Below are 26,719 nucleotides of genomic sequence, written 5' to 3'. Positions count from 1 at the left end.
TTCAAAGGTTTATTGACATATCATATACACAACTACGGTGTAGTTATGCAATGAATGAAACACTTGGGTCACAGGTTCCTCAACAGTGCATTACAAGACATCTATCAATATGTGTGTACCTCCACCATTAAACTGTCATATTCTGCACATTACTTATTCTATCTACATACATAAGAGTATAATTCATATGTATAATATCAGTTAAAATAAGTGCTTCAACATAGTTAACATTGCAGGAAAGCAATATATTAGACGTTAAGTACTTTGTCAGGCTTAATATTTATCTGTAGATAGATACCCCCAAAGTTTTTTTCTTATTTAAAAGAAGACCTTAATCTGTTATTTAATGTTTAAATAAAGGTTAATTCGTTGTTCTGTTTTGCACCTCCTCCTATTAATATCTTTGTACATTCTGCACTAAACTGTTTTATTGTAGAGATCACTTATAGTATCTTCTTGATTTTTTATATTCTATATTTATACTTTCCTCCTATGAAAGTATGTAGCCTACTCTTAATATTTTTGTAATCAAATAAAACACAATAATTCAATAACGTGCTTTAACCACTAGGAGGTGCACACAAGGTACACACATACAAGATGTGTAGTTTTATGCATGCTTTCACATAATTTTACAGCATATTGCTATACTATTTCAGACTCAGTATTTACATTCTTACATTCAAAGAAAATCAGTAATATCTTTAAAAACTACAGTCCTTTTCTATCAGCTGTGCACTGTTATGGTGTAAATATAACCTATCTGTGAATTAGATCAAATGTAAAAGTCAGCCGAATTAGTGTTGATACTGCAAGGAGACGTATTGTGTTTAGAGAAATTGAAGATGTTGTTTAATTGTTGAATATATTTATGATCCACATCAAGTGTTCAGTTTCGGCGGCATTTTCTCAGTTTTTCCAAAGGTCTTCTCATCAGGGCTCTATAAATAAAGAACTACGGCAGATCTGTAATATACAATGCAGCCGAACCGTGTATTACAATGCCGTTATGTGATGACTTTCAAAGAGAAAAGCAAGAGCGCTCGGAATTAAGTATTATGTTATTCTTTTAAAATGTTTTCCGGATTTCATATCATATAAACACCAAATCCCAGCATGCATTGTGGCTAAAACATCCAATAAACGAGCTTAAAACCATAGCTGAGGATCTTGGGTAATCGCGCAAAATGCCTACGTCTGTTTCCGGTTATTTTTATTTTGAAATTCAGTTCCTGAAGGACGCCAAAAAAGCCCGAGATTATGGAATTAAACCAATAAATAAAAGCAAGGATAATTGTGTGTTATTGGTGAGTAAATAACAGTGTGTTATTTTGAAAAGAATAACAAATTAGAAGGAAAAAAAGATTTAAAAAAATACAGATTTCAGTATCCTGAGGCTCTGAGCCCCATTTATTTTCCTCACAGACGGCAACAAAAGTCCGAAATTATACGATTTCCAATAAAAGCAATAACTGTGGCTTGATATTGAGTAAGAACATGTTTTTATGAACCACACAGCTTCCGGTCTTCCTCGACCCGACCGGAGAAAAAGACGTGCTGCAGGCAGTAGAAATACATTGCTTTTAAAATCGTGCTGTGCAACACGAAAAAAAGGGGCAAATCGTGTTGGTGAACACGAATCAATAGATTAAAAATCGTGTTGGTGAACACGAAATGCCGTGAGACTGGGTTGGCTTCCTCAACAACAAAGCACTACTCATCCACGACATTATCACTGACAGAAGCATTGACATCCTATGCTTAACAGAGACATGTCAAAATCAGCAGGACTTTTACCTCATTCACACCAACGGTGTTTCAGGGCCGGTTCGGAGCTGGAGCTTGAAAAGCACCGGGTTTTCCTCTTAACACCGCAGCGGAGCAGCCTCTTAGCTCCGGAATCCGGTTCGTTTCAAGCACCAAAAAATTGTCCGGCCAGAGCAAAAGCACCACATACGTCACGCTTACGTCGAGGCGGGGGCAGGGGCAGTGACAGATCAACTCCTGAACAACAACAAAAAGCCCGCGTTGTATCCAGTTTGTACACAACGATGGAGAAACTTAACAAGAGTTTCAGCGTTTCTGCCATAGACTGTTAAAGGTTTCTGCTCATGGTGAAGCAACGTGTCTGCGTGTTAAGGTGGAACCTGAGCATTCACGTTGATCACCTCTCATTATAAATCTATAAAACTATAAATATTAAACTTTACTTCACGTGTTCATTTGAGAACAGCTGTTACATACCTGGGTGAAGGTTACAGTTCATTTAAATGATACAACGTTACTCCACACTCATGGTTCAGGCCACCTTAAGAAATAAGACTGACCTCGGAAGCAGTTGTGTTTTTAAAAAACCTTTATTGACACGAGTACACTTTTTTATAAGAATATAACTAAACCACAGAAACGACTGGAAAAGCTGCAGATAGAGCCATAAGAAATGAATGCAACTGATTTCATCCGCACGGTTTGGCTTTATGAAGCAGGCACGCAAACGGTTACGTCATGACGCAAACGATGACGCAACGACGCATTACCAGTCGGACTCTGGGCGGTGTGAAAAGAGCCAGAGCTAAACCGAAGAACTGGTTCTGAACCTGAAAAGCTCTGACACGGAGCTTGAACCAGAGTTGCGTTGGTGTGAATGAGGTATTTGTGACACTCAATCAAGCTACACCCCCAGGCTATTTGTACATCCAGAAGCCCTGTCCCTGGGTCGTGGCGGTGGATTGGCTGTTATCCACCGAGCTGGCATCCTGGTTAAAGAACTCCCAGTACCTACTACCACCTAATTTGAGTGTGTTGTCTTCAAACTGGCTGGGTCTGCTCCGCTCCAGGTTGCCCTCATTTACCGCCCACCTAAAGCTTCCACTAACTTCCTGTCTGAGCTGTCTGAGTTACTCACCTCTCTCTGCTCCATGTCTCCATCAACTCTCCTGCTCGGTGATTTTAACATCCACGTGGACTCCAGTAACTGCACATTCGCTGCTGAATTCCTCTCACTTTTTTCAGCATCAAGCAACATGTCCAGGGCCCCACCCACATCAAAGGCCACACGCTGGATCTGGTGTGCTCTACCCCCCGACCTACAGCGCCTCGACCTGGCTGTATCTGACCATCACGCCATCCTCTTCACTGTTCCGGTCTCCCTGCACAGGCAGCATCCTAAATGCACCATTATGTTTAGGAACATTAAGACTGAGTGCACCGGCCCTATCCGACCTGATAGCTACCCACATGGCCTCGGGTCCCTCCGACTCCACCGTGGACGGCCTGGTAGCCCACTACAACACTGCCCTATCCCTTAGTCTCAACTCTCTCGCCCCCATTAAAACCCAGACTGTTTCCTTCCCCCGCCCTGCCCCCTGGTTCACCACCGAACTCCGCTGTTTGAAGGCCTCTGGTCGCCAGCTGGAGAGGCTCTCCAAAAAAAATGGCCTCACAGTCCACCTCCTGGCCTTTCGTGACCATATCAAAAATGTATAAGGAAGCTCTCTCCCATGCCAAGACTCACTACTACTCCCGTCTCATTGGTGCTCAGCAAAGCAACCCCAGAAAACTGTTCTCCTCCATCAACCGCCTACTACGGCCCCCTGATGCCCCCCAGACCTCAGGGGCTCCCGATCTGTGCTCCAAATTCCTCGACTTCTTCCAGGCGAAAGTCGAGGCCATCCATCAGCAGCTCCTGGTGACTGGCCCTTCCCCCCTACCTGCACCTCAGCCACCTGGTAACGCACCCCAAGCGCTGCGCCTCTCCCACTCCAACCTCTCCTCCTTCTCCCCTGTGGATGCTCTCCAAGTGGCCAAACTGGTCAGCTCGGCCAAGACCTCCACCTGCTCCCTGGACCCCATGCCCACAGCCCCGGTCAAGGACTGCCTACCCACCCTCTGTCCCTACATGGTGGTCATCATCAACGCTTCTCTGGCTCCTGGTATAGTCCCCACCAGCTTCAAAATGGCCTCAGTCACCCCCATACTCAAAAAACCTGGCCTGGACCCCGACGACCTCCAGAACCACCGGCCGATCTCCAACCTTCCCTTCCTCAGCAAAACTCTGGAAAGAGTGGTCGCCGGCCAACTCCATCTGTACATGTCCAACCATGAGCTCTCTGAGCCCTTCCAATCCGGCTTCAGACAGCAACACAGCACTGAGACCGCCCTCATCAAGATCACCAACGATCTCCTCATTGCTGCTGACTCTGGCCACCTCAGCATCCTCATCCTCCTGGACCTCTCTGCAGCGTTTGACACCATCTCTCACAACATCCTCCTCACCTGCCTCTCAGACCTCCTAGGTGTCACTGGCACAGCGCTCTCCTGGTTGACATCCTACCTCCACAACAGGAAACAGTTTGTCTCCATCAGTGGCTCAAACTCACCCCCGGCCCCAGTCCACCATGGTGTACCCCAGGGCTCTGTGCTTGGCCCCCTCCTGTTCACCATTTACATGCTCCCCCTCGGCCAGATCATCCGACATCATGGACTCAATTTCCACCGCTACGCTGATGATACCCAACTGTATCTCAGCACCACTCCATCCTCCCAGCTCCCCCCTCAGTCTCTCATCAACTGCCTGCATGACATCAAAACATGGATATCTTCCAACTATCTTAAGCTGAACAGCAATAAAACAGAGCTCATGGTTGTGGCACCCAAGGCCCTGCTCCAGAAGGTTGGTGACTTCGTCCTCGAGGTCGACGGCTGCTCCATCTCCCCATCTCCTGAAGCCCGCAACCTGGGTGTCATCCTCGACTCCACCCTTTCCTTCCATTCCCACGTCAAATCTGTGACCAAATCGGCCTTTTACCACCTAAGGAACATTGCCAGACTCCGACCGTCACTCTCGGAGTAGGTTGCCGAAACCCTAGAGCATGCGTTTGTCACCACCCGCTTGGACTACTGCAATGGTGTCCTGTTCGGGGTTCCCAACAAAACCCTGGACAGGCTCCAGTATGTCCAAAACTGTGCTGCTAGGGTACTCACGCACACAAAGCCGTGGCAGCACATCACTCCCACCCTCATCCACCTACACTGGTTGCCGGTCAAGTCCCGCATATCCTACAAAGTCCTCCTCCTTACCTACAAGTCCCTCCATGCCCTTGCCCCCTAGTACCTTCCGGACATCCTTCACCCACATACCCCACCCCGGAACCTGCGGTCCTCAGACTCTGGCCTGCTTACCACCCCCTGCACCAAATTGCGAACCTTCGGGGATAGAGCCTTCAGTGTGGCAGCCCCCACCCTCTGGAACGCTCTCCCTGCGGAGATTCGCAACATCCCCACACTCGACGCCATCAAAAGGGCCCTCAAGTCCCATCTGTTTGCCAAGGCTTTCGGCCCCTAAATCGATCTGTTGTTTTGTCTGTCTGACTTTTGTTTTGTTCTGTTTGTTTTTGCCCTATTACTTGTAAAGCGACCTTGGGTCCCTTGAAAGGCGCTATATAAATCCAACCTATTATGTCATCATTCACAGTGATGACATAGTGCTCGAGTCCCTGAGGCAGGCGGGGCTCACGGCCAACCCGAAGAAGTGTGCGGTTGGACGGAGGGAGGTACGGTATCTGGGGTACCACTTGGGTGGCGGGCAGGTGTGACAGGTAGAGAAAACAAACGCCATTTCAGCCTGTCTGGCGCCCAAGACGAAAAAAGAGGTCAGGAGGTTCATGGGGCTGGCCGGCTACTACAGGCGGTTCATCCCGTCCTTTTCGGAGTTGACCAGTCCCCTGACCGACCTGACCCGAAAGGGTGCTTCAGATCCGGTCCAGTGGACGGAGCGGTGTCAGCTGGCGTTTGAGAGGGTTAAAAAAGCCCTCTGTGGTAAGCCGCTTCTGTATTCTCCTGACTTCTCTCTCCCTTTTGTGTTGCAGACCGACGCCTCGAACAGTGGGGTGGGAGCCATTTTGTCCCAGCAATTAGAGGGGGTCGACCGCCCCGTACTGTACATTAGCCGTAAGCTCGCCCAGAGGGAGGTGAACTACAGTACGGTGGAAAAGGAGTGCCTCGCCATACGGTGGGCGGTCGGTGCCCTGCGGTGCTACCTCCTGGGGCGCCCTTTCACCCTCTGGTCGGACCATGCCCCGCTCCAGTGGCTCCACCGCATGAAGGATGCCAACGCTCGGATCACTCGGTGGTATCTTTCAACTTCAAGGTGATCCACAGGCCGGGTAACCGGATGGTCGTGGCTGATTTCCTCTCTCGCTCAGCAGAGGGGGGGAGAGTCAGCTTGCGGCCGGCGGGATCCCGGCCTGAGTCGGGCAGTGGGGGTATGTGGCAGCGGGGTGTGGTTAGGGCGCCGGCTGCTGGAGTGAAGGGAGTGGCAGTGCCGGAATAAAAGCATGTCGTAACCTGGTTCTGGGCTGTTTTGCAGTAGGCGGGATCCTGGGAGGTCGCCAAAGGACCTGTGAAGGTTCCCACACGGGCAACGTTGGAAACCTGTGTATACTTTGTTTGGAGCTAATAAACGCCTGTGATAAACCAACCTGCTCTTTCCGTCCCTATTTGAACACTGTGTGAGCGGAGAGGCTCACAGTGTTTCTTTATTTGCACGTGTTATGGCACATTTTATTTTTATTTGCATTGTGTTTGGAACTGCAGTGCGTTTCTTCTAATGGAAATCTTTTTGGCCGCGCTGTAACGCGTTTGCACCTGTTGGCCACCGTAGGCCTTGACAAAGGTTCTGCACTTTCAGAATGCCATTTAAGTTTTCTCTGGGGAGAGTGAAGCTTTGCACAATCAGTCTTCCTTTCCCTGTTTGGAGAAAGTTGGCTTGCTGCTGTGTAAATGAATTGATAAATTCAGCTTGTCGTAGAGCCCTTGTAGTAATGGGTGAAATGGAGTGCTGCATTTGAATGTCCCTATGATGTGGTTGTTTGAAGTGTTTCTTAAGGTTTAGGTATTTCATGACAACAGATTGTGAATGCAAAATGCTTTACATGTTTACAAGGCAATGGAGCACATTTCTCTCCTCAGGTGTGCACTGTCATAGGTCAGTGATTTTCTGTGGACTTCAGGTTTTGTAGTTAGCACACTGAAGCAGTGGAAAGATGTGCCTGTTGCGCTCGGTGATCAGAAAGTCTGAAATTGGCCGCTGTCAAAAAAAAGACCAGAGCATTGAAGAAAAGAAATGGAAAATGCCATCCCCTGCTGAGTGAATGAATACATGAGTTTCTCCGTGAACTTTTGCTCGTGCTGCTTGGATCACAGCATCAGCAAAAAGCCCTCTTAACAGTCTACAGGTTTCTAAAGGGTATAATAAAACAGGAAGGGTTATTTATCTTAGAATGCATAGGTTGGATAGAGGTAGGAGCATGAGGGGGGGGTATTCAGTGTGATAGCAAAAGGAACCGACCGTTAACATCTCTGCGTCTTGTCCCATTGTTGTATTTGTCCGCAGGGGGATATTTATGTCAGGCTTTCTATGTTGATTCCAAAGGATGATGTAGGTGTCTCTCTCTGTGTCTTTAATCAAAGCACAATGTTATCTTCCACCAGCCCGGGCCCTGCATTTGTCTCTGTGACTAATTCACAACTGTGCCATGGCTACTGAATGGCACTATTTCAGAGATGAAAGAGCAGTGGTGCAAATGTCATAAAAGACAGAAAGACAAGACAGACAAAGGGAGAAAGAATGACACAAAGGAGACAAAAGCAAAAAAGGTCTCTGGTTCAGGATATGAAGCACAGACATCAGTATGTGTGGGTAGTGTTAAATAATGTACTCCTCCCTGATCAGACCCTTTTTAATTAGGCCTTGTTCCACCGATTTAATCAGGCCCTCTTGGTTGGGGTTTTGGGCTATGAACTGTGCGAAGGAGCATCATATGCTCGCCTGCTGCGTGATCACAGCGGGGCCCCAGGTAGAGGACACAGGGACACGTCCTGCCGGCTGACTACAGTTATTGCTAACAACACTAACAGGGAAAAGCAGCAGACCCCAATGACTCCAATAGACCTACTAACAGGCTGCTGTATAACACCGTTCATGACTTCTAATTACGCTCCTCTTAACATCGTTTTACAATTACCTTTGTATCTGATTGTGGACAGATGTGTTGCTGAAGATGTTACTGAGCATCACACACATAACCATCCCTCTACCCCCCGTTTTAGGATTAGTGGCAGCATCTTTAGAACTGGGATCTTTCTGGAAATGACAGCAGAGAAATAAGGGTGCATCTAAGGCCGGTGTTGCCCAAGGCTCGTTTAGAGGAACTGCAAGCTGCCAGAGGATCCAATTTCAGGCCATTTCCCCCTCTAAAAAAAATTGACTGAAGTGGAAAATCACACCTGATGGCCCACCAGCAAGCCTTTCAAGCCACTAGATGGTAGTACGGAAGTCTTTTTATGAATCCATCTTCTGAAAAAAAGGGGTTATGATAAAAAAAGAAAGGTCGGACAAGAGTCCAGATGACCATCTGTGTCCTTTGGTAAAATACTGTGTTCTTCCCACGTAGTAAAAAGGATGGACAAGCAGTTTTTCCTCTCACACTGTATCGATGCTATTCGGCCAGTGGAGGACATTGAATTTGTTTTAAGCTGCACTCCCACGACGTGCAGGCAGTGCTGAGGTACACACTTTGATTTGTGACATGCAGAGAAGGGGGAAGAGAGAAGACGATGTGGAAGAGGGGGAGAAGAAGCAAGGGAACAGAAGTGCAGTGTCCCGCTGAGGTAATTTGCCTTGGGTCTTACAGAGCTTACTCGCACTGCTGGCAGAGTCATATGCAGGCTGATACGGGAAAAGGAGAAGATGTGGGAACAGCGTGAGAAGCCGGCTGAATCACAAGTGTTGTAGCTTTAACGTGTAGCTTCAGAGGAAATAAGGAAATAGTGAGAGGGAGAAAAAGCTGGGAGTGGAGTAGGGTTTAACTAATACTCAAACAAAGGTAGCCGAGTGTGCACGGGCACATGCACACACAGTCATCATCCAGTGCGTCTGGGAAAAGCTAAGGCCAATTTTCATGGGAGCGTAGCAGTTTTGAGCACACATAAGCACCTGTGACACCTTTGGCAGTGCCAAGAGCCCACACATCAGCCGGCATTGACAGCATGCCTGGCACATGCCTGAGGGGCTGTGAAACTTCCTCTCCATAATTGCATCCCATGTCAACCTGTGACAAGTCAGGCTCAACCGGCACTAATCATCATCCAGACGACCTCCACCTCCTTTACCCTCTTGTTCCCCCTTAACAGAACTTTCACCCCGCTCAGCAAACTCCCATTCCAGCTATCTGCCGCCTATCTCTTTGTTTTTAAACCCGCAAGGGTAGCCCCCCTGAGCGCGCCATTACATCTCTATCTCAGCACCTGAAACCATTAGCATGACTCAAAACAGTCAACACAGTTCTGTCTCATTAGTCCTCTTTCTTAAAAAGTATATGTTAATGTAGCCATTTTCCATTTATTCCATCTGTTATTCTCACCGGCATGACACATTTTACTCATTTTCTTTTAATTACATAATATTTGTTATAATGAGTGCCGGGGATGGAGATGATAATAGTCTGTCTATTCATACAGGACTGCTGGCTGGGGAGCTTCTTCACACCTCCCGTGAAAAGTCAGAGAGTGTGACTATGATACAGTTAGCAGACGCGTTAAAGCAATGTACTTTTGTGATTTAACACGACGAGGCGATTCGTAACAACTTTATGTGCGTGACGGCAAGTTTGTAAAAGTCTGTACGGCGGAAAGTCCTTGTGATCTTTGATGAGAGATATCAGCTCGGTGTGTGTGTGTGTGTGACCACGTCTTTGATCTTTGTGTGTGTGTGTGTGTGTGTGTGTATGTGTGTGTGTGTGTGTGTGTGTGTGTGTGTGTGTGTGTGTGTGTGTGTGTGTGTGTGTGTGTGTGTGTGTGTGTGTGTGTGTGTGTGTGTGTGTGTGTGTGTGTGTGTGTGTGTGTGTGTGTGTGTGTGTGTGTGTGTGTGTGTGTGTGTGTGTGTGTGTGTGTGTGTGTGTGTGTGTGATTGAGAAAGAGAGCGACATGGTGCGAGTGCCTCCTGCCTCCTGCAGATTGAGGTGAGAGCAGCCAGGTGGGGCCCCGGTCGTGTCTGTGTGCCACAGTAACTGGATGTGATGGGTGGCCTCTGGGGATCTCTGCCTTAGAAGTGCTAAACGAGTGAAGCAGAGCAATCACACTGTTCCTGTGTGCGTATGCGTGTGTGTATGTGTCGCCGGCACACACACACCTATATATATATATATATGATTGTCAGTTTGCTTCCCTGTTGCCACTGGCTCTGTGTCAGTGTGGGTGTCTGCTATAAAGGACACTGCATTAATCCGCAGACTAAATATAAGCACCACAAGATGGATGATTAGATAAAAAGGCCTTTAATGTATCAAATGTTGCCAGGTAACAAGCCTTTTTAGGAAGGAAATACACAAACATGGCTGCCGTTTCAGGTCTGTGATGATAAGTGGTGCAGACAGTCCACATGTGGTGGAGCTGCCGCGAGTATGACTCCAGTCACAGAGGTGGTGACAAGACACTGGTTCCAGTCTGGAGATTGTGACCCCACCCTTCCTCTAACATACTCCATCCCCCATGTCTGAATGTGATTGTTAGCCTGATGCCCCTAAAAGGGCAAACCACCCCCCGCCCCTTCATTAACCAAATGGAATTGACTTAATTCAATTAAGGAGTAATATATGTCTTCCCATGAGAGTGTTTGTGTACCTCGTGCTCCGCAGCTGTGTGTTGCCGTGCATGCTCACACATATATTACAACCTGCAAACCGAGCCCCCCATGCATATGAGAGGGAAACAAACAAGTGTGTGTTACAGGTTGTGTTCTTGCCGCGGGGCAAACAAGGCCACAGCGGTGATGCTATAGAATCCTCTGGTTAGCACCAAGGGCCCCAAAGCTCCGCCCGGCCCCTGTGTGCTGCCCGAGCCGAGGTGAATGCCAAGGAGTATCCGAGCCACTCCATCAAGAACCCCCCCCCCCCCCCCCTCCCCCCCCACGGGAGCAGCAGCCAATGAATTACAGATTAGATCACTGTTACAGGATCATAACAGTGATCTAATTGCCAATTTCTCTTTTTAATTGAATGTGGTGGAGTGAAGAGGCAGAGATAGGATTCTTGGGACTTTGCGTGGAGCCGATTGGAGTCGGTCCGATGTTGACCAGACACGACAGTTAATGAGGGGAAAGATACCGCAGCCTGACATTCGGCTGCGAACTGGGCGTCGACTGCTGAGACGTCAGGCCTAATATCCCGGACAGTGCTTCGTGGTCGGACTGAATCTCGTTTTTGGAACGTGTAGGCCGTTTTCTCACCTAAATTAGTCAAATTCTAATGACAGCATTATAACTCATAGTTAAATCAATGAATCTGGATTACACACAGTTGGTTGTAGATCAATTGTCCTTTTAGATTTTTTTATACAGGAAGTGTAATTCTCTCCTCGCATGTGTTTTCTCCTGGAAATGGCTTTAATCTAAACTTTCAGGCCGGTGATTTTCAAAAAGCTAATTGCAGTTTGCCTGTGTCTGTTTTCTTGCCCCCCCTCCCCTCCACCTATCCTCATCCTCACACCGCCCACTTCCAAAAAAAATCCTCAATCCAGTTGTGCAAAAAATTTGTTCCACAGTGTTGTCTAATTATAGTTTGGTTAAATGAGATGAAATAAGTTAGCCCACATCTCCTCTACAGCCCTTGCTCGAGAGCTGACAAGCCCAATACATCTGCCGCGGCCATGGTAATTGGGATGGGGAGGGGGGGGGGGGGGTTAGCGGATGGATGTGGAGCAGTGATTTGTGTGTGTATGTGTGTGTATAATGGTGGAGTTGGAGGGGTGGGGGGGATCCCTCAGTCTCTTGTTCTTCAGTACCTGTCATTGATGAGGAGCCAAGGAGAAGCTTCAGCTTGAAGCTGTCATTGGCCCTCTGAATCTGTCTGCCTCACTCTATCATCCCTCCCTCCCTCTCTCTCTCTCTCTCTCTCCCTCGCTCTTTGTGATGAGGATGCAGAGTGTGTGTAAGTCGTGAGGCAGCCAGCGAGCGTGTGTGAGCCGTAGGAATCTGCGCGAACCGGCTCTCGAGGTGTTTGGAATCGGGAGACGCCACAGACCGACCCACCGCTCCACCACCGCCGAGACCACCGCTCCCTCTCCCGGACTGACAAGCCAATCGCAGGGCACCGCTGGCTCTCCCTCCATCCTCAGCACGCTCTCTCTCTCTCTCTCTCTCTCTCTCTCTCTCTCCGTCTCTGCTCTCTCGTGCCTTCTCCTCTTCCTCTCTCTCTTCAGCTCTCTCTCTCTCCATTCTCTTCTCATCTCTCAATCCTCTCTCTCTCTCTCTCGTCTCTCGTCCATCTCTCTCTCTCGTCCTCTCTCATCTCGCTCTCTCAACACACCACCCCCCCTCCTCCTCCTCCTCCTCCTCCTCCTCCTCTTCTCTCTTCTTTCTCTCTCACTCTGGTTTCATTCCTTTGCGTTCAATCCGTGCATCCCTCCTCCTCCTCCTCCTCCTCCTCACACCTTTTGGTCAGAAGAGGAAGCCCAGCCCAGGGAGAGACGCTGAGAGGATGAAACTCTGACACGCCGACAGACCACAGGGAAACAAGAGCACAACTGTGAGTACAGCGGTCCTTTCACCTCTCACTCAGGCTTAACGCTGTCACACAAACCTTGTCTCTCTCTCACACGCACACACACACACACACACACACACACACACACACACACCACACGCACGCACGCACGCACGCACGCACGCACGCACACACACACGCATATGTGTCCGGCATTTACTTCAAGCTTGCACAGTGACTTGACTCTACACACACAGATCCCAGAGCGTACTCACCATCCAGCTTCTGCTCAAGTGTCTTTGTCTTTTTCAGGCAGGCACAGAAGTGTAGGATTGTGGTTTTTATTTTGTGCGATGTGTTCCTTTATGTCTGCTGTTTGGCTTGTTCTTTATTTGTAAACCAAAACAATCCAGCAAAAAGTCTCACACTTCACAATACATGTTTGACTTTAAACCCCCACTTTAATGGATTTACTGCTCCGCTGAAAAGTCATCTGTGCATTTTTCACGTGTCTTTGTTCAGCTCAGATGAAAAATCTCCCCAGGAATATGCAAGGTCAACTGAATAATGTTTCACACACAGCGCCTCCTGTTGTGAGCGTCTTTTGTCTGTGCACTTGTGCTGTTTTTATTAGCAATATACAGGCATGCTGGATCACAACATGAGGAGAAGGTCCCTCTTCTTATCCCCCATCTTAAGCTGCTTTAAGCCAATAGATGCCTGCGGGGTAAAAAGGGGGGCGTACTTTCTTATCAATGGCAAAAGAATCCCGAGCAATCCCCACTGCTTATTGTTTAGCGCTCAGCCAGGGGGAGGACTGCATGGCGGGCTGATCTGCGGCCGTTTGCGTAACACTATTTTTTTTATTATCTTCCTGGTTCATCTCTGGCCGAGGCGATTTCCTATTTCCTTCTCCCATTTCGAGAGCGGGGAGTATAATATGATAGCGGCTCACATGCGGGGAAGTGCAGACAGTGGATCTGTGCAGAGGACACAGATTGCATTTCCCCTGGAGAATGCTCCCTCTGTATTAAAGGCACTGGAGAGCTGGCTCGGCACTTGTCATCAGCTCCACTAGTAATGCTGGCGAGGGTAGGGAAGTAGACGTGGTGTTTACGGCCACTCTCTCATTTAAAGAGCTCCCATTGGCCCCTAATGCCACAGCTCTCCATCTCCACCGGCCCGTTGCAATCCAGGTTATATTACATTTGTGAGGCCCTGGGATATTGTGTGGCGCCTCACTTTTCTCTGACAATCTGTTGAGCAAATGTTGGAAATGAAAAGGTATATATGTTAAGCATATTAGATTTGTTTTGGGACTCTAAACTCCTGGAGTGAGCACTGCGGTATTTGCATTTTTATGATGTGGTTTAACATGGATCACATGCGCCACAGCGCCTGTGTCTGCTTTAAATTTGATTGATTTTTGTTCCTTTTTTTCTCATTTCTAGCTCCATATCTCGTTTTTTTCACTTTCTCTGTTGTTCATTTTTACTCTTATAATTTCCTATTGTATTTAAAAGCTATATGGGATTATTTAGTACTGATACAGCATTCCCACTATCTATTATGCTACGCACAAAATTATTTATTATTCCGCCGGGTTATTTTGCACCTCTTCAGCTCCCACATTGAACATCGCAGAAACTCCGTTCGAACGTCAAAACATTCAGCTCGGTCAGGAATCGATGGCTATTACTTTTCTCATTCATAACTTTCATAATTCCAGAGATACATCCCATAATTCATCACATTTTTAACATGGAAGTCAATGGAGAAACTCTTCAGACTTGAACAATCTTCATGCAACTTCAACTGCTAACTGCTCCTTCATACTTTCACTCAGAAACCTCATTGCAACTTTAAAATGTTACACATCTTTCTGACATTATTCGTGTTAAACAACTTTGAAATCTGATTAGTACTTTTAGAGATATTAAACATTGTTCAGACCTTGGTAAAGAGACCTTCTTCAGATTTTAGAGTGCGTGATGTCACAGCTAGAGTGGAGGACAGATTTAATTTTGAAAAAAAAAACATGGAAACCTGTGATCTCTGGACACCTGTTAGCTCAAATATAATCACCTGTGTCATGGAACACGATGATGTCATAACTCCAACTGACATGCTCAGAGCAGCGGACTTCAGATAATGGTTAACGGTCCAGCCCTCAACAGCTCTATGTCAATTATGAGATCTCACCATAGGCTGTTGCCATGGAAACGCACGCATCCCTCGCCATAAAACACGATGTCGCTGTAGCTCCAATGGACACGGTCCGGTCGTCCCACAATCTTCACCTGTATATCAACTCTCCATGCCTCAACAGCTCTACGTCAAATCTGACATCTCACCATATGCCGTTTCAATGGAAACGCATCCCTCGTCATAAAACATGATGTTGTCGTAACGCCTATGAAAAGGGTCAAAACAACACCACACTTCAGATAATGGTTAACGGTCCAGCCCTCAACAGCTCTACGTCAATTACGGAACTTCATCATATGCCGTTTCCATGGAAACGCATCCCTCGCCATAAAAGACGATGTCGCTATAACTCCTATGAAAATGTTCAAAAAGTGCTCAAACTTCACGTGTGCTAACAGTCCAGCCGTGAACACATCTACGGGACAGTTTGAAACACATTTTTCTCATAACTTCAGTGAAAATGCTCCAAACGGCCCAACACTTCACAGGTTTGGTAAACATGCAGCCATCAACGCATCTAAGCGTATTATGGGATGTCATCAATGCTGTTGGCATGGCGACAGACCATTCACCATCAAGTTAGTTCAAAAGTTTGCAGTTCAAATATTCTGCTGCTTTTCCAAGCCTTTTTACTTTTTTTTCTTCTCATCACACATTCAAGCCCCCAGTGTTCATGTATCATTTCAATCTAAATTCTTCACTTTCTTCTTACACATTACATTTCAGAATAGCAGTTTAGCGTCAGCTTTTCAGCATAAAGCATTCCCACTAGCAATTTCTTCAGGAATTGCATTCTCTAGTTTGTAATGCTTTCCACATTGCTAAATACAAATGAAGGATTGATCTTGAGTGTTAGGAAATGTGAAGTGACACATCAATGGCTCCTCTCGAGGCCCAACAAGCCACTGGTTGGTGATGTGTCAGAAAAAGTGAATGAGACTTACTTCCTCCTCTGTGTCTGGCAAATTTACTGAACCCTTGTGATTTTAACACAAACACGCACAGACACACAATCAAGGTAAACAAGACAATTATCTATCCTTCCTTCCTTCTCTTGCCTCCTTTTTCCCATGCAAGGGATCATAGGAAAGGGTTATTAGAGAGTGAAAGATTCAGTGTCCTACATAAAAATAAATCCACTCACCATGCATCACCTATAACCACCATCAAAGCTACGATTTTCACAGCACTGGAAGATTACAGAAGCTACATCACAAAAAAGCAATTTATACTCTCAAAATGAATGCAACTTTCAATTTGGATTTGCTCCTGGCTCTCCATGAAAATATCTGTAATTTAAATGCAGAAAGGCCTGTCTGTTTCTGACCGGCGATTTAAATCTATCTGCTCCACGTTGTATACATGTTTCATTGTTGAGGAATATTATTCAAGGAGAAGTTAATAGCCTTTTAGGCCTAGGAAACATATTTAATTACATATACCCTTCACTGCAAAGCGCTTACCCCGGAGGTGCCGTTAATGTAAGTCTGTGATCTTTGGAGTTATTAAACCGCTTGTCAAGGCGAGATAAGTTACTGTCACCCCATATGTATTACTATCTGCTCGTGTATCTGCACTTATCGATTAGAAGGTTGGTAACCATTCTTGATCATCAATAGAGATCCTACAAGGCAAGGGCCAGATAATCTTTCCACTCTCCCTAAAGGCTCAATTACACGGAAACGTGGGGGGAAGGAGGTCAGCCTCTGACAAGGTCAAATTATATATGTCAGCCTCAAATCATTTTGTTGAGATATTCCGCCACATCTGAATGTATAAAAGACACATTCTGAGAATCAATAAACGTTGTACGCCAGAGCTCTTGAAATATTCAGATGCCTCACTGATTAAATTATGTCTTCTGGAAGAGATGGGCTCCTCCTGCGTGTTTTCATTTATTTTCAGAAAACCTCAGAGTGACTTTGGGGTATTAGCTGCCGGTAATTGCACATCTTATATAAACGAGTGGAGGAATTTACTAATTTACTAACTTGTAACCATTTAAACAATGTTGATCATGATTGCAAACCCCATCATATGTTTCCCACTCTTGACACAGTGGAGAAAGAGTTGTAATTGGTGCTTTGTGGGGCTGTTTGCTTTCGCTTCCTCAGACAATGGGATACACAGCTCTATTAAAAAACCCATGAATACCACAATTCAATGATGAAGGACATGTGTAGCAAATACTGAAGTTTTCTTTTCTTGGTGGAAAGCCAAAAAGCAGAATTGATTTGTTGAATGAGCCTGGGAAGAGAAGCGCCTCTCCTCATAAGGCCTTTGTGAGAAAGATGATTACTCGCAGGGCATAGTGCTGCTGACAGAATACAGGAGGATTACCACGCAATGCCAACTGCAAGTTTCTGAAGATATATTATGAACAAAAACATTTGTTTGATTCCCCAAAGTAGCAACACGGTTTAAGGGCCAGCTCACATTTTCTCATTTACCTGTGGTGCTATCCATCCTTGCAGATAGTTATGTGTTCTGAATTTGGAGGTATCTCTAAGATGTCTGCCACCATTCCAAACAATTGGAGGTAATGGGATTTCTGTGGGTGGTCAAAAGAGTGAACAATGACATTTACATACAACAACAACAACAACAACAACAACAACAACAACAACAACAACAACATCTCTTAAAAGGAAACTCTAGCTGGAAGGAACTTTTAGCCTTTGCAGACCATTTACAGGCATGAACAAACATCTATATAACACACTAGAGGAAAGGGGAGACCCTCAAAAGCATAATTTTGCCTCAATGTAATGGAACATATCACATACCCCCGGATGTACCACATGCTGTTGATTCAAATGCCTTTTTTTAATGCTGTGAGGAACACATGTAAAATGATTCCTCCATGGTTTTAGGTTTAAGGCAGAAAAACAGATTTACAGTAACAAAGCCTGGGAAAATAAACCAAAACCATTTGCATGTTACATATCACTAGGGGTGGGTAAAAAAATGTGTCAATTACCTTGTTAAAGTTGCCCTGTACAGAAATGGTGCTTTGAACAGGATGTTTATTTAGTTCCTTTTATTAGAAAGTTTATAGCAGCCATGGGTGAGCTTTTGCCACTCAGTCGCTATTTAATCAGTCCCTACCCCGAGCGTTAACCTTCATTACCTCTCTACATTCTCTGCAGGGTCATGCAAAGTATCATCAAATATTTATGATATTAATAACTGCCTGTAGAAAAGAAAAAAAAAACATAAATAAATCTGCTCTGCAAAGCACACGATTAAGAGGTCCATTCCATTTAATAAATGGTTGAAGGGGAAATAAAAGGGCAGACCTGGAGCAAAATAAAAGGGAGGGGGGTGGGATGTTACAAAAGCAGTGACTAAAGATGGAAATGCTAGAAGTAGGAGCAGCAGACGGCTTTTGTGGTACGGTGGCATGTTTCTTCTGTCATCATTATCTGCTGTTCGATAGTTCTTCTGAGAGCTTACGAGCCGGAGAGGAATGGTTGTTGTGGATGGCTTGAGCATCCACCATTCCCAGGGGGGCCTCCTACATCGACAGACTCCAAATAGACAAACATGCAGACACCCACACACATGCGCACACATATGTACACAGAGCTGTTTAGCATGGAAGCCGATTGAGGCACGGCCCAACATTAATTATCTGTTTTTCAGCCGAGGTCTGGTGACAGTGATTAGAGTGAGTTTTTTTTGGAGAGTGGCGCACACACGGTCTAATGAGGAAAACTGGCCTCTCTATAGAGCTCTCCAGGCACACTTTATCTACTCTGCAGCTCTGCGTGTGTGTGTGTGTGTGTGTGTGTGTGTGTGTGTGTGTGTGTGTGTGTGTGTGTGTGTGTGTGTGTGTGTGTGTGTGTGTGTGCACAAGTGTGTGGGTGTGCTCACTGCTGGGAGAGACACTCCAAATCTGAGGTTTAGAAGCTGACGCAAGAGGGAAGACGCTCCCAAAGCAGAAAAGGTCTTTTACATAATTGCTGTTTAATTGTGACTTATTATGATGATTAATGTTTGGTTTACTGGTGGAGGACGCTTTGGTTTCGGTGCTCGCAAAAAGCTTGAGCTGCTTAAAAGTAATGTGATTTTGCGAGCGGACCACATGACAGCGTGGACCGGTCTGCATCCCGTGGAGTCTGTTTAGAGAAAGAGAGCAAGCTGCTTTCCTTGCGAGAGAATTATAAATGGTTGTGTCCAAAGTTTGGCAGAGCGGAGCCAAAAATACTCTGCACAGTAGTGTGCAACAGCAGTGAATCTGGTGTTCATCTCAAAACAAAGGAATGATTTTCTGCAGGCTGACAAAGAGACGGCTTGAATGAGGTTAGGGATTTAGAATTCAGAGTCAAATGCTCACAAGGTTCAGGTTACTTTGACCTAAATAAGCTGTGATACACTGCAGGGTCTCTTATGTAAAACATTGTTTTATTTGAACATGACAGGGTTCAAACTGAGCCAACTGCACAGGCATTCTCAGCAGCAGGAGCGGCAGATTGCATGGCTTGAAATAGTATTTTTCTTTCACTGGAAGCACTGGTCCAGCACATCAGCTCTCCAGTATCGTCGGCTAAATCACATTTGTGAAAATGCCAATGTTGGTGTGCACCTGACTGATAGATTTCTGCCCGTACGGGGTTGGCTTTAGGGCCTACACGTCATTTTCCACACCATTTTGTCCCAAGTCGATTACTTTGCCTCTGCCGCTATGGCCGCCTCTGAATTGAACTACACATTTAGCTCGGGAGCTGCCAATAAAAGTCAGAGAGCCCGGTTTCCATCAGCGTAATGATATTTCAGCCTCAGTATTAGTTCAGCACTGTTCTCCACAGCAGTTTCTGCTCAATTAAAGATGGTCCATATTTAAATAAGTAGAAATCAGAACGCTGGCCCGGCCCGTGTGCATTCACATATTCTGTGGAACGGTTAAATTATGAAGTTTGAAATGGACAGCCAGACGCTCCACAGCTATCGGGTTTGAATAAGGGAAACTGTTCATTTGTAGCTGTGAAATTTTTCTTTAACGTTATTGATGTAGATTAACTTTTAAAAAAAAGGTAAGTAAGTGAAATGTGAAATAATTCATCAAGAGTCAGCCATGTAAGAAATGTGATTTTCCCTGGCAGAGAAAAACCTGTAGACCATTACCCCAAACAGAGGAAGTAGATTAAGGGTGGGGCACGCTCCCCCCTTGCTTTCTGTCTCTCTAACTCTCCAGGCCTAAAAGTATGAATAGCACATTTCCAACTAAATTGCCAGGCAGAGCGAAGGACATACATTTCAGCTCGTGTCAGCCCTGTGCACTCACGGTTTGGAACTTCCGTTGTCTTCCTTTTCCCTGGCCACTTCGGCTTTATTTAGCGGGAACTGTCATTTCCCATAAATCCCTAGGAGGAGGCGTCCGTCAGAGCTGCCAGCTCCCCTGTGTGGAGCACCTGTAACAGGGGAGCAAAGTGACAGTTATGCTGGGACAGTCCCATCAAACGTACAGACACACAAACACACACAGAGTCGCCTGCTCAGAGACCTTTGTAGGTTTCTAAGTAGTAGTAGCAGCTTCCATAGTCATTGAAAAGTCAAGACATCATGGGAGTTTTAATATATTTGAAGGCAATCAGTTAATTTGAATATCTTAAGAAGCTATTGTTTCGATAAGGTATAACATAACATTGTAAACTGTTCCCAAGATACTGTAAATAAACAATTAACTGGGTTTTTATTCTGTCAATCACATAGTTTTGTATTTGTGTCTGTGCCTGTCAGACACTTTAATAAATGACCATGGTGAAAAAAAATTTCATGGTATCTGTCAATTGTCATTTGCCACAGACTAATTGTTTTATTATTATATTTATAAATGTCGCATATGAATGCTCGTGAGGTGTAAAAAGAGGAGAAGTCTTTTCTTTCCTTTTTTTATCAGATTCAGCTGTCAGCACACATGCTCCATCATCTGCGCTCCAGGAAATTAGAAAGGAGAAACGTTTGACAGCACAATTTCACAAAACACCGCCACGCCATCATTTCATTTTCTCTGAACCTTTTTTTTTCCTTCTCATTTATTTATTTCATTGTCTTTTGAAAAACAAACAGAGCGATAACAGCGGCTCCTTCTCTGGTAATGTATCCTTGTTGCTGTGTTAGGTTTTAATCTCACCTTGCGAAGGTTTAACTCCAGCTGATTAGCCAGCGCACAGGTGAGGTGTTACCTAATAAACATAAGTGGGTCGTATTATGTAGGAGATGACTAACGTGAATAAAGGGCGGCTGTGTTTATCGGCCGGTGGCTTGATGGCCTTTGAATGAACAGGGTCTTTGGGGAGTTGTTGGTTGTTTTGGTCTGGCTCTGCCCTTGGCGTGCAATAATTAGTTGCTCTAGTGAGTCTTGACCAAGGCGGCAAGAAGTCATCAGTCGGCGCACAGCCACGGCGTTATACATCAACAATATCCGTGGCTGACGGCTGCTTATCTCTCTGGTATCGATTGGAAGACTGTGCAGGGGGGACCAAAGCGGTGCAGCCAATCAATGGGGGCATTTCATTCTTCTTGAACGGCCGCGTTTTGATCCTCAACACTGATTGGTTGGGCTCACTGTGATACTGTGGAGATTTTTGTATTTTCTGTTCTATGTTATGAAAAGGAGTGGGTGGAGAGTGATGAACACTTTGGTGTTGGCAGCCTGCTGAGCTTCTCACGGATGTGCATGGCATATGTACGAGAATCCTGTTGTGTTCCCCCTTCACTGCCAAGAACCCACAGATCTCGCTTAGAGGTTTGATTCAAATTTGCACTCTAATTTCGGAACACATAATTCCATCACAGAGATATGGAGACCAAAAATATTTTCGTCTCACAAAGTTACCTCCAGTGTCTCTGCATCTCAAGTACATGTGTAATCTCTGCAAAAACCTTTGAGAGATCTTTGTATTCCAAGCGGTTGTTGGAAGATTTAATAGAATTACTGAGCTTTACTATGTTCAGCTAACTCTTACAGTCGTTAATGCCAATTGTACACATCATATGTTTATGTTCTGCCTAAGAGTGATGTAGACAGTCTTCTCCAACAAATAGCAGTTTTGAGTCGTCTTTTCAAGCAACTCGTTTCGACCAATTGCGTCTATTGATAGGCGACGACCTCTAGTGGTCATAGTTGTTACGACAGAAACACAAGTGCAATATAGTCCGCAAAGGGTGTAAACTGTGATGGATGGGTGGGTCAAACGAACACAGGACTTCCATCCAGGCCAACTGTTTGTGTCCTGTGACAAACCAAAAGTCAACTTTTTAACGTATTTAGGTATGTTAACATACGTAACAAAGTCACCTTACGTAACATAGGCATTCAATCAACTAACGTAAGTATCCTTAGTGACGTACTGAATCCTTTTTTTGATTCACACTTTCCCTTTTATTCCATTTTGTTTAACCACTTGCTTTAAACGTCCCTTCCTTCACAATGTGCACCTGTCACTGGTACTCTCCAATGGTCATTCATGTTGTTTTGAGTGTTATTAGCATACAAGTCCCGCTGTAGCCCAAAAAACATTTACACTGCAAATAATCATGTTAGTTCTTTCTGACTTTTCACAAATATTTTCCTCTACAATACAGAAACGTTTAAAATCCCTAAAATTAGACAATCTGAGAAGTGCTTATGTAAAGTATAAACTAACACTGAAGCCTGCAACCATGCAGGGCTCAAGGAATATAGATTGTATGAGCAATATGGACAGAACTTTTCTTCCCTTTCTCAAATCAGTGACATTTTCTCCAAACCTCTTCTGTCCCCTTGAGGCAACAGTAGCCGGTAATAGAGAGAAAATAAATAAGACTCAGTTCCCATAACTGAGCAGAGTAAGCCAGTCAAACTAATATATATATAATAATAATATATATATAAATAATTTATATTCGGTTCTGACCTTTTCCACGTGGTTGGCTTCTTTATCAAACAACTTTTGCTAATCAGTTGTATTACTTGGACAGAATACCTTAAGCTTAATGCTAAGAGCATATGCAGAAGGTAAAACTTGTTTTTAACAGATTCTATTGTGGCTTCACTAGTTATCAAGGAATGAGAGGTTGGTGGAGTTTTGGAGTGACTCTTGTTGGTTTAACGGCCCGCCGGCCGTGTGGACGCTGCGTAACTGAGCAGTGTTTAACAATCATCATCTTGTTCACAATGAATATGATTTTAAATGTGTTAATTAATCCTATGACATTTACAAGACAGTAAACCTCAGATGGAGGACACTGCCTCATTCATCTTCCTCTCTGTTTGAACAAATAACCTTGAAGCCAACAATAAGTTAAAACAGTTTGGATGTGCCTCCTCTGATGATTAACTTCACTCTTTTTTGGTAAACACTTACAAATCAGGTACAATCTCAAGGTAGGCAACTTCACCTCCTCATGCGTTGTAAAGGAAATTCTTCAAAATTAATTTTTAAACTACAACATCCAGAACAAGTTGGAGTCACCAACAACTATCTACTTAATGATAACATAATCCATCAGCTCTCTAGAAAGTGTAATACCAAATGACCAGATAATTATTGTTCTTTGTAAGAGACAAAGTTCATGCCATTCGATATGCACGTTTTTGTATTCAGAAAGTACTCTGTGTGAAAGTGTATATACGGCTCATATTGAATTCATAAGCCAGTCATGCAGGAAAACGAAGCACCTTATGATTTACTTTCTGATGGGAAATGAACAAAGACGGTTATGCCACTCTATTTGTGGTTCTGCTGGAACCAGAGAGATCACTGTTTGCATAATATCTTCCTCATAGATCTTCTTAACCTTTGCGGAAGGCTTATTGACTCTCACTAACCTTGCAGGGAGCTGCTGGAGGACAGGAGATGATGAGCGTGCTCAGTGTATGGAAAAAGGCCCATGTGGAGGTTTTTCCGCCCCCACCCTGCCCCTGCAGAGCGACACCTCTACCAACGCTTTGTGTGACCTTTGCCCTCTGATCTCTGTTACCATGGTGAAGCACACAATGTTGGGAATTCAGGCTCAATAGACATCTGATACAGAAGCGCTGAGTACTTTTTAGGATAGAGGTTAAACGAGAAAGTGAGATCACAAATGGGAGATGATCTCTGCAAATGGTCGATTTTGTGTACATTGTAGGTTCATTGGGCAGATTTTCATGGTCCCTTATGACATACAGAAACCTTCTTTGGCTGTGCATACTACTCCTTTGACCACTAGGGGCACGTTTGCTCTTAAAGGGGCCCTATTATGCTCCTGTTTTAGGTTTGTATTGTGTTTTGTGCTTCTACTTTGACATGTTTCAAACAGTGATTTATTTTTCTCATATTTCCTGTGCTGCAGCACATCTATTCACCCTCTGTCTAAAACCAGAGCCCAGTCTGCTCTGATTGGTAAGCTGGCCGGCTCTGTTATGATTGGTCAAGCACTTAGAGATGTGGGGGTGAGTGTGTGGGAGAGAAATTCCCTCTGGAGGGAACTTAGCTTCGCAAACCCTGAAAGGCAGTATAGGGCCTTCAAAAGGTGCCTTTACAACTCCTTTGCAAGATTTAAAGTAAAGTAGTAGTAAATAAATACATTAACTGTAGCAGTCATTTTTTAATGGGTCAAGGATAACTATACAAAAATTGCTTAGGGAATAGAAAATACAATTCTCTCTACAACTCAATGAGAAAAAACAGAACGTGTGATTAACAGTAATTAACTCCAGATTTCTCCCTCGTTCACTTGCCATAACATTTTAATTTCTTCTTAAACAATATATTTGACCACTACATGTGTATTTTAAGCTTTTACCCGGAAAAAATGGCTGAATCTACATATTTCTTGTACCTGAACAATCCCTATTGTTGCTCATGCGTGTCCTCAAAAGTGTTCAATAAAAGGCTTCTAACCTTTGATGCGCTTCAGAGACCAAGGTTGCACAGGTAACCGTTTCACTCCATTTTCTCAGAGGCCCTGCCTGACACATTTATTTTGTGATTGATGATGATATTTAAAGTAAAATTATAATACTCCGAAGATCTGGACATGGTTCACCCTTAGGGATAAAGCTGGTACAATTGATGATTGGTTAATCATCAAAGTTTTGGGGAATCATTTGTAAATAACTAATTTATAGCATCTCATACAAAGTCCATTAATACATTGAAATATGTAAGTTTATGGAGGTCATTTCAGTTTGCGTAATTGGGGCTTTAATGGATTCTTTTGTGAATATGCTTTTAAACGAAAATCGGACCTATAGCCTTTCTGTAAATGTGCAAACAAAACAAACTGAAAGCATAACCTCAAAGTAACAAGTCAAAAGACATATTGAACGGATCTTGTGCATGAATTGCAGGCAAGAAAGGTTACAAATTTAAGCAATGTTGAAAAAACATGTATTCAAATGAATCTTTTCTGCTAACGTGAAAGGTTCCTAAAAGGTGGAAACTATATTTGTCAGCGCTTTGAAAAGAGTGCATTCTCAATGTAAATACAAACATACCACAAGAGGTATTTCAAATGTGTTTTCTGCAGAAGAAAAACCAGGAGCTTGGAGTTATTTTCTGTTGGCGTTCACTATGGTTGAGGTAACTGAATTCCCAGGCAAGTTGGAAAGGCATCAAACAGAACCGATTGTGTAACTGTTCACAGATATTTTCCTCCAGTTAAATCCAGTGGTTGTGATGTTGATAGCGGTGGTGTTGGATGAGACAGGGGAGGGGTCAAAACAAGAGAAAGGCGTTGAAACACTGAGAGCCATCCTTCAAGTCTGACTGTAGTGGTTAAAGGGCAGCCAGGCTCTTAAAGAAACCATTAGCATTTAGATTTGAGATGCTCCCCCCCCCACAGAGCAGCAGGGAGTAGTTGCGTCACACCTTACACTTTTGTTCTACCTTGAGTGTGCCCAAGTGGCAGCTCCGTTGCCCTGATCAATCTCTCAATATGCCTAAATTGCTTTGGATGACCTCCTTGTGAAGAGACAGGATTGGCCATACTGATTCTCCTCCAATCAATAGCAGATGCTATCATGGCTCATCAACAATGAAGTGTTTTTAATGGAGGTCAGGGCATGGAAGATCTAATTCATTTTAATTTGTAAATTGTGGCATGACAAAATTCTAATCAGGGCGCTTTGCTATCAGATATGCAGACTTCTGAGTCCCCCGCTCTCTCTAGTTCCTCCACTCCGCCTCATTTGCATTTATGTCTGTCTGTGAATCCACACAGGCCTGGGAGGCATGAATGTATACATGGCATATATTAAATATCACTCAGAATCAAGTATCACACCGTTTTTAATTTTCAGCATTTCTTTAAGGTGTACTAGCTTCAGCGAGATTACTTTTACTCAGAAACACAGCCTTGCAAATGTTACGCCTCATTAAGTAAAAATTGGAAAGATTACACATTTGACATGTGCAATTTGTTATCTTAATTAATTCACTGTCTTCCGTGAGAGACAGGCAGGGCGGCTCTGTCATCCTGAAAACATTTTTACATAGGGGATGTTCATAGCGAACCGGCGCAGTGTTGTTTGCCCAGATTAGTATAAGAGGTGAGCCTTTTCCCATCTCTCCTTCCATTGCAGCTAAATTTGCCTCAGCCACAGTAATATGCACCGCGGGATCATTCCCCCTGTGAACGGAAATGCAATTGGAATGGGATGCGGCCGTCCGTTGTAATTGTGTGCAGATGAACCTGTCTGCCCTTGCACCTCGGTGCATGAGTGAGGCCATGCAATGCCCGTCGTCTGTGAAGGCTCTCAGTGCAGCAGAGAGGAGGGCATGCCGGGGGGGTCAGCCTCTCCTCACAAGGCAGCACGCTCGCTGAGCTGTGACCAATGCAATCGCTAGAGAAGATCGCCACACCATTTCAAATGGATTAGGCTTCTTTTCAACTCAGAGAGAAATTGGCAAAAACCTGTCATTGTTGGCATAAACAAGAAATAGGTCGCTTTCATTGGAGAAATATTCAAGTCAAGGATTCTGCCAGTATGAAATGTTTTG

General features: G+C 44.7%; 1 protein-coding gene across 9 annotated transcripts in view; it reads left to right on the top strand.

Moving 5' to 3' along the window:
- The first annotated feature begins 12,457 nt into the window (after nucleotides 1–12,457).
- The window catches only part of LOC117539835 (RNA binding protein fox-1 homolog 3-like), a 440,361-nt gene continuing 426,099 nt past the window's right edge, over nucleotides 12,458–26,719 (top strand). For all 9 annotated transcript variants that reach the window (XM_034206182.1, XM_034206177.1, XM_034206181.1 and 6 more), the window contains exon 1: nucleotides 12,458–12,581. The gene's annotated coding sequence lies outside the window, so the exon portion shown is untranslated. The remainder of the gene's footprint in view (nucleotides 12,582–26,719) is intronic.

Source organism: Gymnodraco acuticeps, unplaced genomic scaffold (genome assembly GCF_902827175.1).
Source record: "Gymnodraco acuticeps unplaced genomic scaffold, fGymAcu1.1, whole genome shotgun sequence".
NCBI classification, from domain to species: Eukaryota; Metazoa; Chordata; class Actinopteri; order Perciformes; family Bathydraconidae; genus Gymnodraco; species Gymnodraco acuticeps.
The sequence above is the reverse complement of the archived record's forward strand: the minus strand, read 5'-3'. Positions and strand labels throughout refer to the sequence as shown.